The following is a 17,744-nucleotide window of genomic DNA, read 5'->3' as shown; positions in this document are numbered from 1 at the left end:
GTTTGTGGATGAAGAGATGGTGCTTAATTATTGCATCTTGATGTCGCCCTTGCTTTTCGAACTCTTCTCGCGTGACACCGAGAGAGGATGCTATGAGCTGTATCTTTTCTCATAGTCCTTGGTTCCTCGATTCAGATTTATTATTTTTCAGTGAGCTTTGAAATTTCCAATTTCCAGGAGGCTTTTGGATGTAGAATATAATTGTTTTAAATTACCAAAATTGGTGAGATTATCTGAAGGCGGTTCTAGGTACCCAGAAAAGCCACTTAAAACTGAGTGAAAAGGAGGAACCCGCCCAGAAGCCTGGTTCCCACGATCTTCATCACAGTCTTCATCGGCGCTTCCTTTGGGACAAGAAGCGGAGGAGAAATGGCCTCTGTGGGGCATGGAGAGTGAGTTAACGCCCTCGTAGCGAGCCATCGCTCTGTTCTCCTCAGGAACAGCTGAGCGGGAAGACCTTGGTTACCAAAGGCTGCGAATGTGTCCATGTGTCCGGGAGAGAAGCTCAGACCCTCCCCCACGCCACCGCTGCCGCCGTCTCCCCTTCAGGTCTGGGGTTCCGATGGGAACTGACAGGCCCTATCACGATGTCCCTATCACGATGTCCCTATCACGATGCCCCTATCACGATGCCCCTATCACGATGCCCCTATCACGATGCCCCTATCACGATGCCCCTATCAGGATGCCCCTATCAGGATGTCCCTATCACGATGGCCCTATCACGATGTCCCTATCACGATGGCCCTATCACGATGCCTCTATCACGATGTCCCTATCAGGATGTCCCTATCACGATGGCCCTATCACGATGTCCCTATCACGATGTCCCTATCAGGATGTCCCTATCACGATGGCCCTATCACGATGGCCCTATCACGATGGCCCTATCAGGATGTCCCTATCATGTTGCCTCTATCACGATGGCCCTATCAGGATGTCCCTATCACGATGTCCCTATCACGATGGCCCTATCAGGATGTCCCTATCATGATGACCCTATCACGATGCCTCTATCACGATGGCCCTATCAGGATGTCCCTATCACGATGGCCCTATCACGATGGCCCTATCACGATGCCTCTATCACGATGTCCCTATCAGGATGTCCCTATCACGATGTCCCTATCACGATGTCCCTATCACGATGGCCCTATCAGGATGTCCCTATCACGATGGCCCTATCACGATGCCCCTATCAGGATGTCCCTATCACGATGTCCCTATCACAATGTCCCTATCACGATGGCCCTATCAGGATGTCCCTATCACGATGGCCCTATCACGATGGCCCTATCAGGATGTCCCTATCAGGATGTCCCTATCACGATGTCCCTATCACGATGGCCCTATCACGATGGCCCTATCACGATGGCCCTATCAGGATGTCCCTATCATGTTGCCTCTATCACGATGGCCCTATCAGGATGTCCCTATCAGGATGTCCCTATCACGATGTCCCTATCAGGATGTCCCTATCACGATGGCCCTATCACGATGTCCCTATCACGATGGCCCTATCACGATGCCCCTATCAGGATGTCCCTATCAGGATGTCCCTATCACGATGTCCCTATCACGATGTCCCTATCACGATGACCCTATCACGATGGCCCTATCACGATGGCCCTATCAGGATGTCCCTATCATGTTGCCCCTATCACGATGTCCATCACGGAGCAAATGCATTGGTCATTTATCTCGTCTGCAGACTGAGGTGCTTAAAAATCCGAGCGATCAGCACGCGAGTTCTAGAACCTAATTTACTGCGCCGAGTGGTCAGTGCCGTGGCCCTCAGGCTCTGAGGCTGAGCCCCTGGCAGGGCGAGTACGTGAGGTGTGCCAGTTGTGGAAGAGTCGCGTCACACTCGCCACTAGAACGATGGCCGCCAGGGCCGCAGGCCGCCAGTCAGCCCACACTGTGCAGTCATGCTGAGCAACTTACCCAAATGGTAACAAATGGGAAAATTCCCAACTCATTATGGATTTTGGATACATTTCCCTCATGGAAAGCTATTTTTGTCCTTATCATCAAGTTTCCACAGGCAATAACTCTTTAAATATATTTCTAAAGAATCTATAATTTAAAAGTCCCTCTCGGCCAGCATAGCTCAGTGGTTGAACATCGACCTAGAAACCAGGAGGCTACAGTTCGATTCCCGGTCAGGGCACATGCCTGGATTGCGGGCTCAATCTCCAGTCAGGGGCATGTAGAAGGCAGCCCATCAATGAGTCTCTCTCATCATCGATATTTCTATCTCTCTCTCCTTCTCCCTTCCTATCCGAAATCAATAAAAATATATTAACGAATATATAAAAATAAAAGTCCTAATGATAAAATTTAATAGATATTTCATATCATCTGTTCTTTTAGTAGAAACCTAGATGGTGTGTATTTAAAGGTTAAATATAAGAGCATTCTAAATAAAGATAATTCAAAATATTGAGGAAAACACCTAAAATCTATAGATGGTTCTGGTAGCTCGGGCTCTAACAGTGTTTCCTAAAGTGTGTCCCTGGACCCCGAGACAATAAACTTCTTGTCCAGCCCCCGTGGGTGCTGTCTCGCAGAAGCCCGAGGAGGGTGGGTGTGGGTGGGCAGTGCCCTCGCTGTGGATGGAGCCGACCGGCTTCTCTCCTCCCTCAGCAGCGAGTGTGGGATCAGAGAGAGAAGAAATGCGTGGTATTAGATGTGCTGAGAGCGCGCAGAGTAATGTAAACTTCTCACTTACATTTTGAAAAGCCTTTCATCCCCGGCATCACCCCTGCCATGGTGTGTGCTCAGTAAGCTTGTTCAATTTTTTTAAAATTTAGTCTTTAAATACGCTGAGTCGGTTGTATCTTAGAAGATCCAGAACATGGACAGAGAGAGCAAAGCTCACATTCAGATCGCTGTCTCGCCAGCCACACGCAGCTACTGCCACAATAAGATTTCAGAAAGACGCCGGTTGGTTTGTCTAGTTTAAGTAAGTAATGCATTACACGGTAATACTATTCTAATGCATATTAATTTTTAATATACTAATGAAGTTAAATCCCTGTGGACTCAAAAATAAGATTTATTTTATTTCATAGGGAAAAAATGTTTAATTTATTTTCACGAGTATGGCTGGTTTCATTTATGTCAGTTGGTAGAAATCTAGTTAGTAAATGTATATCTCACTTAAAAGTAGCTGTGTTAGTAGCATTCCTTTGAGTGTGCTCATCAATAAATGTAATCAATCACCTATTCAAACAGTAGGACAGACCTTCTAGTCCTCGCACAATAAAAGGATCTCTTGCAAAGAAAACGAGAGAAGAATTTGAATGCCAAGAATCCATATTTATAGAGTGGATGAGAGCAAATTTCCCTTTTGATGCCCAACTTCTACTTCAAGTGACACACCCAGCAGGTTATTCTTCGATCGCATGTTGCTTGGGGCTCTCTAAGTGGTTGCTCACAGCCCTGCAATAGTCCAGCGAGGCCGATGGCAGCGCCCCCTAGGGACAGAAACTAGGCATTGCGGGTGACGAGCCCGCGGGAGCAGACAGGAGAGAACCCTCATTTCTGACACCACCCACCCCCGCGTCCCCTTGGCAGGAACTGGACAGCGGTGGGCAAGGGTAGGTCTACAGGGGTGAGTCCACGAAACACAGTTATGTTTGTGTTCACATGGATGGGTTGATTAGCGTATTATTTACTTGTATTATGTAAACCTACTTTTGCCCACCCCTGTATCCGCTGGCCAATTACTCCTGAGCTCTGACTGGCATGTGTGAAGTCCGGGGAAGCGCACCTGCGTCCCTCTTCCTTGTGTTCGGTATCCGCTTCAGTTGCTGGGGGCGGGGGCGCCAGCTTTATTTCACCCCACAGCGGGTGCTACAGCCCTTGGGTGTGCACTAGCACGTGTCATTTTAGAAGCTGCTCCCTAGGCTTGGTGGAGAGGGAAGGGAGTGGGGATGAGGGAAGGTCGTGTCCGGGTAAGTTTCCATGGCTGCCTTTGCCCAGGTGCCCAGTTGGTGAGCAGCGAGTTGGGTTAAGCTCGGCTGTGACAAGGTAACCAAATCGAGACCCTCCCACCCCCAAATTCAGTGGCTTAAGAAACAGTAGATTTACTTATTCTCCCGGTTATCGGGCTACCGCTGGGCAGGTCCCGATAAAACGGGAGAAGGGGGACTCTGGTCCGCAGTGACAGGGACAGGCTCCACGCGGCCCCAGAGTCCGGTCACTGAAGGCGGCAGGGGCTGGAGGAGGGTGGACAGCGCCTCTGACGGGCCTGATCTGGCAGTGATACGTGGCACTGGATTTTACGATGGCTTTGAAGCAGCAGCAGTTTTGCAATGTGAGGCTCTGGGTCTCACCCCTTGATCTCTATCCACGTCGCACTTTTCTGAACGGTGCGGCGGGCATGCGATTGTGCGATGTCGCTGCTTGGCGGCGCCATCCCTACCCGCTGATTTGCTCCCTGGCCTGTCGCCCCTGAGTTCCCTCTAACAGCAAGCGCCTGCCTCTTGTGTTTCCATCACTATCTGTCCCCTCCCCTCACCTCCTTCTCCCCCATTACCCGGCCTCTTCTGGCCTTTCCCCTTGGACGTGAGGATCAGCTTGTCGGGACCCGTGACAGGCCTCGCTGGGATTTATCCTTTAGAATCGCTCTGCCTATTAGAATGTGTGGGAAATTGACATGTTTAAGAGACTGAATATTTCCATTCATAAAAACATCACATCTCTATTCATTTCATTTTCTTTGTACTTCATTCATGGTTAAATATTTTTTCCCATAAAGGTTTTGCATAGCTTTAGTTAAAATTCATTTTTTAAAAATACTTTGCTGTTTACTATAGTTCTTAGATTTTTTTTATAACATAATCTCTTAAATGTATTTGATTATAACTGAAACTGTCGTACCACACCTTGATTTTTCGCCAATTCGGGGATTACTGAGTGAACTAGTGAAAAATCCATTTTATGCCAATCAATGCACATGATTTTGAATAATTTATGCAGTGGAATACTTTTAAAGAAAATCAGATGCGATGAATTAAACTATCTGGAATAGCTTGGAAACGTTTCCGTTTTGTTTTAATTTAAAATGCATTCTAAATGAGTGAACAGCGTAGAAAGGATCTGCGTCGTCACTGGCAGATTCCCCAAATCCAAGGGCTCCGAGGCCTCGCGGTTTCAAAAGACGAGTGTTTGGAGCGCGCTCCTGTTTGTGGCCTGTTTCCAAACCGGGGCGGAAGGTGGGGGAGGGGTGGGGGGGGAGGGCTCGTTCTACTTGAAGTGTTTTAACGTGAAAAAAAAACAAGCCAAGAGCTTTTGCGACGGCCCTGGAGCTGCAGTAGTCTTGAAACGGAAATAAGGCTGTTGTCTGTGGTCCCCACGGAAATCCGTCGTTGAGGGAGCGCCACTGCACGGTGTCTGCTTAGGCCTCCTACGTGTCTCCTGCCCTCTCAGTGCCTCCGGCGTTTTGGAGACGAATTTAAACTGCGTCACTGTCCATGACCCAGAACACGTGCATTGACCAAACACATTTCCCCTTTTTGAATACATTCCCCAAATCGCGCCTCCCCGCTTGGCTTTGTTGCTTGCTTGCCCGGCCTCACTGTCATCTTATTCCCCAGGCCGCTAAACACACCAGAGGCCCCGCCCACGAGGCTCAGTGGCTGACCGTCGACCTATGAACCAGGAGGTCACGGTTTGATCCCTGGTCAGGCCACATGCCTGGGTTGTGGGTTGGATCCCCGGTGGGGAGAGGGAGGGCGTGCAGGAGGCAGCCGATCAATGATTCTCATCATTGATGATGTTTCTGAATCTCTCTCCCTCTCCCTTCCTCTCTGAAAGCAATTAAAAAAATATTTTTGAAAAATAAAAATAAATAAATAAACACAAGAGCAATGCCGCCTTATTCCCAGGCGGTGTTGAATTAACCCAGGGAGATCCTCGGGAAAGTTCCATCGATTCAAGACCCCACACGGGACAGACAGAAGGGACCGCGCTGCACCAGAAAGAGCGCGCAGACCCCGGGGCCCATCCTGCTCACGCCAGGAAAGCCGCGGCCTCCTTGGAGCCGGGAGCTAGACGGCAGGATCGGGGTGGTCTCCGCCCAGCCACGCTGTCGTCACACCCGCTGGAGCAGCTGCTAGCGAATGAGAGTCGGGATCCACACGGCCCCGGTGCATGGCCCAGGCCCTGAGCAGGTTCTTTGCGGATGATCTCACGCTTCTCGCCGCGACCTGAAGGGGCGTGACAGTTGGCCATGTGATGGGTGAGGGAACCCTGGCTCAGATATGTGATGGGAGAGGGAACCCTGGCTCAGATACATGACTTTCCCGCCTGGGAGCCCAGCCCTCCCTGCATCCAGGCCAGAGGCGGGGGCCGGAGCCAGGACACCTGCTCAGATGGGGGAGAGAAAGCCCCTGGGGGAGCCGGGGGGGAGCACGTCCGCGTGCCACACGCTGCAAACTTATTGCAGGCGCACGCAGCCATCGCGCCGAGGGAAATGTCTTACCTACACGTCATGCACTGTCCGTGGTACTGACCTGAATTATCAAGCAATTTCAGAGCATCCTGTTTAACACCTCCGCTCGGATTTGAAAGGTCACGCGTGGGCGTCTGAACAATAACTGAAAACGGTCTGTTTACAGCCAGGGATGAATTCTGACAGTTCTACCCCGGAATGAAACAATGAATCAGGTGGCCAGCGATCTAGGAATGTAATTAGCACTAGCGCATTTTTTCTAATCCCCACCTGTTAACTGTGCCACTGAATAAAAATTTAGCTGAAACGTTCATTATCATTCAAATATTTGGTCCTACTTGAGTGACTGGCATAGTCTCCCCGCTCTAGTTTTGTATTGTGCTGCTCAGTTCCATGAGCCATTTCTAGAATAATCATCCAAAATCACTGTTTTATCCCCAGAGTATGGTGAAAACATGATTCTAGAACAGGGGTGGGGAACGTCCGGCCTGAGAAATCATTGGTCTGGCCCTGCCAAGGCATTAGGGTGAGTTAATTAAATGTTTGACCAGAAATGGCAGGCTCGTTCTTAAGCGGATAATTGTGTGTGGCCCTTGAATGATGTTATAAAGATCCAAGTGGGCCCTAACCGGTTTGGCTCAGTGGATAGAGCATCGGCCTGTGGACTGAAAGGCCCCAGATTCGATTCTGGCCAAGGGCATGTACCTTGGTTGCGGGCACATCTCCAGTTTGGGGTGTGCAGGAAGCAGCTGATCGATGTTTCTCTCTCATTGATGTTTCTAACTCTCTATCCCTCTCCCTTCCTCTCTGTAAAAAATCAATAAAATATATTTAAGATCCAAGTGGCCCTTGGCAGAAAAAAGGTTCCCCACCCCTGGTCACAGTGACTGGCCATGTCCTACCTCACACTGCCCGTGTTACTGTCCAGTGGTGGCCATCACAAGTGGCCACAAACTTGGTAGCTTCAGACTCAGAAGGCTTTCTCTCACTGCTCTGGAGGACAGAAGTTCGACATCGGTTTCATGGGGCAGAAATCGAGTTGTCAGCAGGGCCCCGGGGAAGCGCCCTGTCTCGTCCAGCCTCTGGCAGCTGCCAGCATTCCTCTGCTGGTGGCAGCATCACTCTGGTTTCTGCCTCTGACTTCACACCTCCTCCTCCTCTTCAGTGTGCCTCAGGTCTCCCTCCGCTCCTCCAAGGAGCACACCTGTGGCTGGATGTGCGTCCCACTCGAATACCCAGGAGAAGCAGCCGGCGTCACAGTCCTTAGCTTCATCACGTCTGCAGAGAAAACCTTTTCCTTCTCCGGCTACATCGCCCTTTTCCAGGAATTGGGATCTGAGCGGTTGCAAGCCTCTCTTCCGCTTGTTATACTGTCGGCGTGATTTCAGGCAAATTACTTAACCTCTCTAAATTCCACTTTCTTATCAAATGTGTGTAGCGGTGCTATCGATTTCATAGGGGTGCTTGAGGCGCACATGAGATAATGTATGTAAAGCATTTGCCCGGTGCTTGTGGGGAAAAAAGATTTCAGCCAATAATAGCCATTTGTTCTGTTTCTGTATGCAGAACTTTCCGTGTCGTTTTTGGGAGAGGACGAAAGTGCTGAATCTGGACTTTCCGTACATAAAGCAGTGAAAGGCTTGGGGGGCGGGGAGTTGGGCTCTAGGCAAACACAGAGCTAGAGAGTGTCTGTAGCAACAGTGATATCAGACCACAAATGGATCGACGGAGAAAGAAGGGGCCTCGTGAGGAGCAAAAGCCACCGAAATGACTGGCATCTTGCGGTTTCCGCCACTGTTTTCTTCTTCCTTCCGTTCATTCTCGGACTCCGCACACGTGCTTATGCTCTGACATTTCTGGGAAGTCCAAGAGCCCTCTGTTCCTGGCCCTCATCCCCGTCTCTTCCCCCTCGGCTTCCTTCCAGGGGCCTGGGCACAGCACCCACGGGTGACCAGGTGGTGCCCTCTGCAGGCTTGTCCCCTACCGGGAACCCAGGACATGGCCTCTGCCGCCACGGCCTGGTCACCGCAGGAGCATCAGCCACCAAAGGCGATGGGGGTCCTCCTCCCGCCCTGGGTCCTTGCCCCGCCGATGCGTTCTGCCGACTCCCCAAAACAGACACGGAGCCCATCCCCTGAACTGAGAGCTCCTGTCTCACGGCACGGGAATTCATAAGGCGAAGCCATGAAGCTGCCATCTGTCTCCTTCTCCGCTGCTAGATGTTGTATCCAGCGAGGCCCCTTGCCATATGTGTGACATATTGTCACCAGAAAGGCAAATCTCTGCATTTTTCCCAGAAAATCCTGATCATTGCCTGTCACGTGCCCTCCTGTCGGGTCTCCTCTCCCCGTCAGAGGTGACTCCAGCGGCCGGACCTCGCTCGTCCCCGTCGGCCGCTGTTCCTGACGGGGTGGGGGTGGCCTCCTTATACGCGGAGAGCCGCGTCACGCCTCACGGGGCCGAGCACATCTTCCAGGCCAATCTGTTCTTCTGTTTTGCCTCACAAACTAACCTGTTTTTAAAATGCCGCTTCAGGGAGGACACACACGGGTTCTTCTCACAGTGGCTTCTGTCCAGGCACCTCCAGTTGCTTTGCGGAGACTGTCCCATTCGTCCTCACAACATTCCTCGGCAGAGGAGCCCGCGTCACGCCACCTGGCACATGGTCCTACCCCGGCAGGTGGGCGTGGACGGACTCTGGCCACACCTCGGAACCCTTCACCCCGCTCCTGCCCCGTCAGCCACGGAGCGCGGGTGGTGATCTCCTGAGGATCCTTGGCAGGGAGCCCCCGTCCCACTCGCGTTCCTCCGGGAGACACGGGGCCACCCAGGACGCCTGTGTCCCTGGGACTGCCACTCTTAAGTTATAAAATGTTCCCTTTCCCCCGAGCCTCTCCCTAGGCCTGCCTTCATTCAGCCCCTCCTAGGTGCCCACCCATTACAGTCGCTTCCTAACGGGGGTTTTTACGTCCCTGCCCCCACCCCGGCCCTTGACCCACAAACTGACAGTGTCCTTCAAGCCATCAGGGTGCCGGGCTAGCCCACTGCCTGCGGGCACTGGCGGCCCTCCACACCTTTGTGACGTTGGACGTGCTCCTCGGGTCTCTCTGTGCCTCAGTGTTACCACCTCTGCAATGGGGCAGTAATCGTAACTACCACACAGGGCGATGGGGAGGCGGGGGGGAGCAAAGAGTGAACCCCGGCCGCGCCCGGAGGGCCAGGCGCTGGGTGGGAACCAGGTGAGCGTCCCTGTGGTGGTTGTGGCCAGTCCTCGGCGGGACATCAGGTCACTTCTTCCCTGACTGCTCTTGCTGGCCGCGCACGCCTGCCCCTCCTCTCACCCTCTGGCCTCCGTGTCCTCGTCTTCTCTGCAGGAGAGTCCTCCCTCTTGTCCCCACCAGTTCTACTCCACGGTCACCTCCTGTCTCCTTCCTCAGGGACCATCCCAGGCACAGGTCACTCTCCCCCCACCCCCACACGGGGGACACCGGCGGCATTGTTTGCGCCCCCTGTGTTCCCACCGGCACCGGGGCCATGACCTACCCCAGCACGTGGAACAGTGCAGGCCACCCATCCCTCCTGCCTGGCGGCCCCTCCCTGGCTGCCGGGATCTGGGCCGATCCATCTTAAAATGTTCCGGGGCCTTAAATTCCTGAGCCCAGCGCAGGGCCTGCAGTGGGGTAAATCAATACGGGTGGGATGAAAAATTTTCATTATAAATTTAATAGAAATCATGGCGAAGGATCATTGTTTTGTGCTGGGTTTTGATCCTATCATTATCGGTTTAGGGTATTTATTCTACCCTGAAACTTCAAAAACCAATTTCAGATCTCTTAAAGATTTAAAAAAAAAAAAATCTCTTATTGGCTATTTGACTATATCAAATTGCTTTCCTTTCTATGAGAAACCGTAAGTAAATTACATGTGGGTATTTTAAGGTTCCACACCCCTAAAAGGCGTGACCCCTGAAAAATGCTCGATTGTTTTGACATAACTGCAATTCGATAAATATTTCGGATGTTTATGTGCAAAGAAATGGAGAGACTCTTCGTCTGAAGACCTGCGTGGCGGAGCTGACCTCACATTGTGCTCCGCCGGGAGGAAACACTCTGGGCCTGGGCGTCCTGTGGCGGTTGTTTAATTCCCTGCTCCTTAGACGGTTGTTTAAAATGTATGTTTTTTATCGCGCTGCCAAGGAGAAAACGGGGCAGCAAATTCCACATCTCCGCCGCGGCCTCCTCCCTCCGCGCACACAGCTGTCTGCGTGTGTCCCCGTCCTCCCCACGGGGTGCTGTCCCAGCCTGAAAGGCAGCCCCCCACGAGCCAGCGAGCGTCCAGGGAGGGGGGGGGGGCGTTTTCCCTGTGTCCCTGCCGGTCAGCACACGCCCGCCGCGTGGGTTCGGGGAGGCGCCCGCCGCGTGGGTTCAGGGAGGGGCCCCCCGCGTGGGTTCGGGGCGCACAGGACCCGTCCAGCTAACCGGGCCCTGTCTGAAGCCCCTCTGTCCACCGCCCTTAATTTAAATGAGGCTCAGGCTGCATCCTGAAATTCCCTCCCTGGAGCAGGTTCTTATACCTGAATCTCTTGGGCAGGAAAGAAGGGAGGGCAAAGGTGCTTTCTGAGTCTTGTTTCTTCATACCCGAGGGAGAGAGGCTTGTGTGGCTGGGATTATATCACCTTGGGCTTGAGAGGGACCAGGCGCTTTTTCAACATAAGCAATCAAGTTCCTAAGCTTTCGTGGGTTTACGCTGGGCCCGCCTTCTTACCAATCCATCTCCTAGGTCTTCCAGGGTTGTGTCTCTTATCCAATCTGATCCTTTCCCAGGCTAGACTGACAGGTCTGTATGGCCGCCAACTTAGCTCCTGCACAAGTGCTCCCCTCCCCCTTTACTGTCCTCCCCTTCCCAGTGACTGTGGGAGTGAGGGGTGGTTCCGGGGGGCGTGTGAGGCGGTCACTTCCTGGTGGAGCAAGCCGGCCCATGCACCCTCCTGAGTACCTCCATGATGGCTGACTCCCTTTGCTCCCTGCCTTTATCAATAGCCACCTACCTGCCTGTGCCAGCACGTCCAGAATTGCTTTCCAAGGCATTCGGCGTGCAGTTTTAGGTGATATATTTTAAAATACCAAATTATTCATCTTGTCATTGTTTCCAGTGTAATCATGTGAATTCTTAGAATTTCTAAAAGGGAAAATTTTCTACATCAGTTTAGAGCCCATGGCACTGGATAATTGGAAGAATCCAACATGATTTGGACAAACCGGATGGACGGCTCAGTTAAATGCAATGGACGTCAATGAAGACAACGCAATAAAGACAACGCAATAAAGACAACGCAAGCCACTCTTGAGCAGTAATAACCCTATCAATGCAAAATAGTAAAGGAAATCAGTTGGATTTGGGGGAGGAGGAAGAGGTTTGGTCAGTGAAGACTGAGTACAATCGGGAAAAGAGCAGGTATTTCCTGCCCTATCAACACGCCTGCCCTGGAGCGGGAGCTGCCTGGAGTCCTTCTTCCTCAGACGGAGCCGTCAGCGGCAGCAGCAGCTCCCCGCCATGAGCACAGCTAGAAAGAAGAAAGGAAAGATTCCCAACCACAGCCAGAAACCTCAGGAGCCAGTGGTGGCACGACTGTGAAGGCGGGCACTTACAGTGGCCTGGGGAAGAGCATTTCAACATCTCCGCCCCCCCCCCGCCCCCCCCCTCCCCCGCCCCCCATCCCAGTCCCCTGTTGGGACATCCCGGGGCTCAGGGAGAGTGGGAAGAGCCCATTCTTCGGCCTCGGCTCTGGGACGCCTGGGCCAGTGGTGGTGCCTGGAGAAGCGCCTCACGCAGAGGAGACCCGAGCTCAGACGTGCTGCAGCTGCATAAGCTCACGGTCGCCCGGCCAGCCGGAAAGGTCAGGCAGGATGGATGGCTCTCGTGGGTGCACTGCGGCCATGTGTCCTCCAGCGCCGCCGCAGGGGTGATGAGGAGATGGGCAGCATTCTCGATATTCAGGAGAAGGATGAGAAAGGCCTGTGACAGCTCAGGGCAGTGATGGCGAACCTTTTGAGCTCGGCGTGTCAGCGTTTTGAAAAACCCTAACTTAACTCTGGTGCCGTGTCACATATAGAAAATTTTTGATATTTGCAACCATAGTAAAACAAAGACTTATATTTTTTATATTTATTTTATATATTTAAATGCCATTTAACAAAGAAAAATCAACCAAAAAAATGAGTTTGCCTGTCACCTCTGACACGCGTGTCATAGGTTCGCCATCACTGGCTCAGGGAGTACTCAGGCGTCCTAAGTGGCGTGGACCCTTCCTCATTCGTAGCTTGTACTGCAGAGGGGGCTCCTGGGGAAAACCCTCACCTCCTCACTACCGGGCAGACAGAAGCATCTGAAAGCTGTGAAGAATGAAAGGAATTAAATAGGCCACAGGATTTACCAGAAATCATTGTGTGTGGGCATTACTGCCTGCTCACGTGCAGTGTAACCCTGCTAGCTCTGAACCAGGAGGTCACAGTTCAATTCCTGGTCAGGGCATGTGCCGGGTTGTGGACTGGATCCCCAGTGGGGGACGTGCAGGAGGCAGCCAATGCATGATTCTCTCTCATCATTGATGTGTCTATCTCTCTCTCTCTCCTTCTTCTTTCCTCTCTGAAATCAATAGATATTTTTAAAACAAATAAACAAACAGAAAACCACGTGATGTCCAGTCAATCTGGATTCCAGATGAACAACAAATACTTCTTTGCAAGTATGAGTGTATGTCATGTCATATTTAAGACATACTGAGACATGTGTGCTATTTATCTGAAATTTAAAGTCAGTAGGCATCCTGTGGCTTGTCTGGCAGCCACATCTCTAACCACACGTCTCACACGTGCACGATCTATGTCCCGTGGTCGCCTACGTGACTGGTGCCAAGCCACCACATCAGTGAACAAGCCCTAGGTCCCTACCCGGGGGACCCTGCCAGTTAAGTTACTGGAGGCAATTACCACCCTCGAGGAAATCAGCGTTTGAGAATGGAGTGTGGAAAGCATGCTATGCGTTGCATATGTAAGGCATTCTATGTTACATCACGTAGTTATAGGTCATGACGGATCTCGCAGAATGAGGCATCCTGGGCCTCACGGCCCGCACGCGAGGTCTTTAAACTCACCTTCCGCCCACTGCTTGGCTGCTTGGCTGCTCACCTCTGTCCTGGAGGAAACCCCCAGCCAGAGGGGGGCCCTGCCTCCCCTGTGCCTCCTCTGCTTAGAAACGTCCAGGGATGCCCACCCGGTGCCCAGACCCTCCCTGGCCCCTTCCCCAGTGCCTGCCTCCTCTCCCGGCATCGCGCCTGTGCCGGAAGGTGACTGTACCGGCCAGGGACCGCAGGCCTGGCTTCTGTGAACTAGCCGTGGCATTGGTGGGGACAGGGGAGGGATGGGGAGGGGGCCAGCCCCAGTCTGCGGGCTCAGGAAACGCACTCTGGGGGGCGGGGGCGCGTTTGAATGCACGGAAGGAGTACAAGTGGGTGTGGGACGATGGGGATGAAGGGCACGGCGGGCCTAGGTTCGACATTCGTATCAGGACCAGGAGTCCAGAGACAAGACCTTCAGGTCTAGGATGGAGAACACGTGGGTGGGTTCCCCGACAGGCCCTGGGTGGGGCACATCTCTGTTCCACCCCCGTGACCACGGGAGGCAGTGGTGTCAATACCCGCGTTTCACTGGGGAGAAGCTCCGAGACGAGACGTTCTCCCAGCTTCTGCCTGTGCTAAAGCGAGGCTGCCACCTGGTTAAGCCCGGCCTCCGGGAACAGCCACCTTCACCCGCCTTCGAGCGGGAGGTGCGGGTGTGGCTGGATGGAGAATGCCAGTGAGAAGGCCGGGCGGGTGGAGGAGAGGCGGGGAGCAGCCGGTTAGCGGCCTGGCTGAGCGGAACTAGCCTCCCTCGCTGTCATCGCCCCTCTCTGAGGATGCAGAATGAGCCCCCTGAGCTGTGGCCCCTTAAAGATCGAGGTTCCATTTTCAGGCAAATAGTCGAGAGCAATCAACCTGGGAATGTAAATTACAGCTGGACGTGTATCGTTGAAAAGTACAGTAAGCCAGGTTGTTATTCAGAATTAAACTCATGGCAATGAGTGGCGACTTTGAAAATGTGTCTTTTAAGTTTTTTAAGTTATTTTTTAAGTGAGAAGAATAATGATAAGATAGAACCCTGAATTTCATTGCTTCTCTAATACATCACAGTCTTCAGATGACTTATTTGAATATGCAATTTTAAATTAGGTTTTATTAGGAAGCCCCATTGCAAATGCCAGTGTACCAGGGACCTCGTCACCCGGCAGCAGGCACTGGTTGTGGTGTGGAAGCTGTTGGAATTCCCCGTAAGACCACTCCCACACTAACCATCAGGCCTTCTTCTTCTTTGAAATATATTTTTATTGATTTCAGGGAGGAAGGGAGAGGGAGAGAGAGAGAGAAACATCAATGATGAGAGAGAATCATTGATCGGCCGCCTCCCGCAAACCCCACAATGGGGATGGAGCCTGCAACCCAGGCATGTGCCCTGACTGAGAATTGAACTGTGACCTCCTGATTCACAGTTTGACGCTCAACCGCTGAACCACGCTGGCCAGGCCCAGCACGCCTTCTTTAGTGTTAGAAACCCACTCTGTGGTCGCAGCAGATGCTTCACGCTGCCCTGTGAGACTGTGGGTCTCCCTCAGAAATCACGCCACATCCTTCCTGACTCGACTGTCCACGGGTGCTCAGAGGCAGGCCGCTCCCTTGAGAATAAGCTGCTTCGGTGGCCAGAGCGTGGACCTTGAGCTAAGAGAGAGCTGGGCCACGCAGACGACCTGCTCACAGGCTGTGTGACCTCGGGCAGCTTAGCTGACGTCTCTGGGCTCGGTCAGTCATTGCACCTAGTCATTGCCTCTGGCTGTTGGGAGGGTCACGTGGTAAAGCATTTTTAAAGGATTTAAATGTTGCATCTGTCGGACGTGGTGAGGGCTTAAAATGTCATTATTATTTTTACCTGAAATAAAGGACATGGACACCCCGTAAAGGAAAGGTTATCCTACTCTCATTAGAATCGCGTTCACACAATATGTAAACAGAAGAGAACAGCCCAGAGCTGGGCGTCCAGTGGAAAGAGCACTGGACCGAGCCCCAAGTTTTGGCTTTTCGTCTTGGATCGACACCCCCTGGTTCTTTCTTTCTTCCTCAGCTGCTTAGGAAGCGTTTACTCTCACAGGCCTTCTGCTGAGTTATTTTATATATTCTCTCACGGACTCATACAAGGCCATGCGTAACCTTGATCCAATTACTTAGATTTTCTAGATTCTTCTTCTGCAACATAAGAGTGTTGAACACTCTTGCAGGCCACTGCAGCAATAATTTGCTACAGAACTCCTCCAACAAATGACTTTCTCGTTCATGGAATTCCAGAGCCCACAATCCCAGAGTCTTCAGGACGCTCTTAGCCACTTCCCCCCTGGCTGTGGGGGCCCATGCCCCTCACTTCCTCCACCGTCTTCCCCAAAGACCCACCACCCCCGCCCCCAGCCCTGCGCTTTCCCTGCCGCCCTCTTCCCAGAGGCCCGCTCTCTCCTGTCGGGCGTGGCCTAACCACGGCCATGCTTCCTTAGATTATATTTCAACTGGAGGACCGGTGCACAAATTCGTGCAGAGGTGGGGTTCCTCGGCCTGGCTGGCAATCAGGGCCGATCGGGGCCCTCTTGCCAAGTCCTGATTGGGGCCGGCTGGCCGGAGGGAGGGGCCGCGGGAGGTTGGCTGTGGGAGCGCACTGACCACCAGGGATCAGCTCCTATGATGAGTGTCTGCCCTCTGGTGGTCAGTGCATGTCATAGTGACCAGTTGACCAGTTGTTCGGTCAACTGGTAGTAACGGTTGCTTAGGCTTTTATATATACATTGATTAGCAGTGCTCCATGTCTGAGAGCCATGATTAGGTATGAGGCGCAGACCAAAGAAATGACTCTCTGATCTGTCCTCCATCAAGCCCAAGGCGTGATTCATTGTCATCGCTGTGTTTTGTGGACGCTCTAGTCTGATGAGATTTCTTAATTTCGACAGAGTTCCTGTACCAGGAAACATAATAAAGATTCTCCAGCCACTTTAATAACCAGGAAACGACAGTGAAGGTATGCCCATAAAAAGCAAAAATCCACCCACCTCAAAGCTGTCACCAGGCTGAGCTCTCTGCTCCTGACTCAGCATCCTCTCTGCACCTCAAGGTGTCTTGTCAAGTGTGTTTAATGTCCAGGACATTCAATTTCCCACAGAGTTAACTCGAATATATGCGTATTGCTTCCCACGCAGTCACCAAGACTGAGATAATGGAGGGCCGGCCTGTTGGTGAATAATTACTTTTTCCCCTTTTAATCCATTGCACTCACTAAAATATACGGATGCGTTCATAAATGGCACGGCTTTTGTCCTGAATTTTAACAAAATAGCCCCTTTACAAGAGCCCGAATTGCAGCGGGCGTAGTGTTGACATCACGACAGGGCAGCGAGGCGTTTTTATAATTAAGTCAAGCCGTTATTATTTTGCCCCCGCAACTCAATTTTCCTTCCAGTCTCCCAGCCCCAATTCAGAGTTACTGAACTTGAAACTTGCTGAGAAGGAGATAAGTGCTCAGCTCAGTTCCCCCTGCATGTGCTCCAGGGAACAAAGCCCTCTCTTCTTGGAGGAATTCCCAGGACATCCCTACTTCTTCCCTCCGCAGCCATCGTGCTCAGCAGGCTGCATCTTGGGGATTCTGCTGGGTTGCCTTTACGCCTCAGCATCCTCTGTCGAGATGAGGCGGCTCCAGCCCGAACGTCTGACCTGCCCGGGCTCAACGGGGAGGGGCAGGCCCAGGATTCTCGTCTACGGAAGCCCCCTCCAGCCTGCCCCTCCAGGTCTCCAACACCAGGACTCCTGGCCCCTGATGCCTTTTCTGTCTTGTTCAAGCTCACAGCCTGGAGTTGAAGTGCCTCCAGAATTTGGTTCCTGCTTGACCGACTCTACCCTGCCAATACCCTTGTGTCTGAGTCTTCCTCCGTGAGGCGGATCTTGACGTTCCCCAAGGGGTGCCGCGCAGCCTTCTTCCTGAGAGAAGCCTTGCTGAGAGCGTTGGTTTTCACAAGGAAGCGGGGTGCTGTCTCTTGCGTTCCTTATTTTGGTTTTTCTTTACCCCACTTAACGCAGTGCCTTGGAGAGCATTCCGTGCCAGGACACTTAGATCGACTCGCTCACTCAAAGGCAGCGTGGGCTCCTGTGCGTGGCTCTCCACCC

General features: G+C 52.3%; 1 protein-coding gene across 1 annotated transcript in view; it reads left to right on the top strand.

Annotated features, from left to right (window-relative positions):
- PACRG (parkin coregulated) overlaps nucleotides 1-17,744 on the top strand; it is a 303,333-nt gene that overhangs the window by 197,991 nt on the left and 87,598 nt on the right. The gene's annotated exons all lie outside the window — the stretch shown is intronic.

This window comes from Myotis myotis, unplaced genomic scaffold, assembly GCF_014108235.1.
Source record: "Myotis myotis isolate mMyoMyo1 unplaced genomic scaffold, mMyoMyo1.p scaffold_m19_p_7, whole genome shotgun sequence".
Taxonomy (NCBI): Eukaryota; Metazoa; Chordata; class Mammalia; order Chiroptera; family Vespertilionidae; genus Myotis; species Myotis myotis.
Note: the sequence above shows the minus strand (reverse complement) of the source record. Positions and strands in the feature narration are given on the sequence as shown.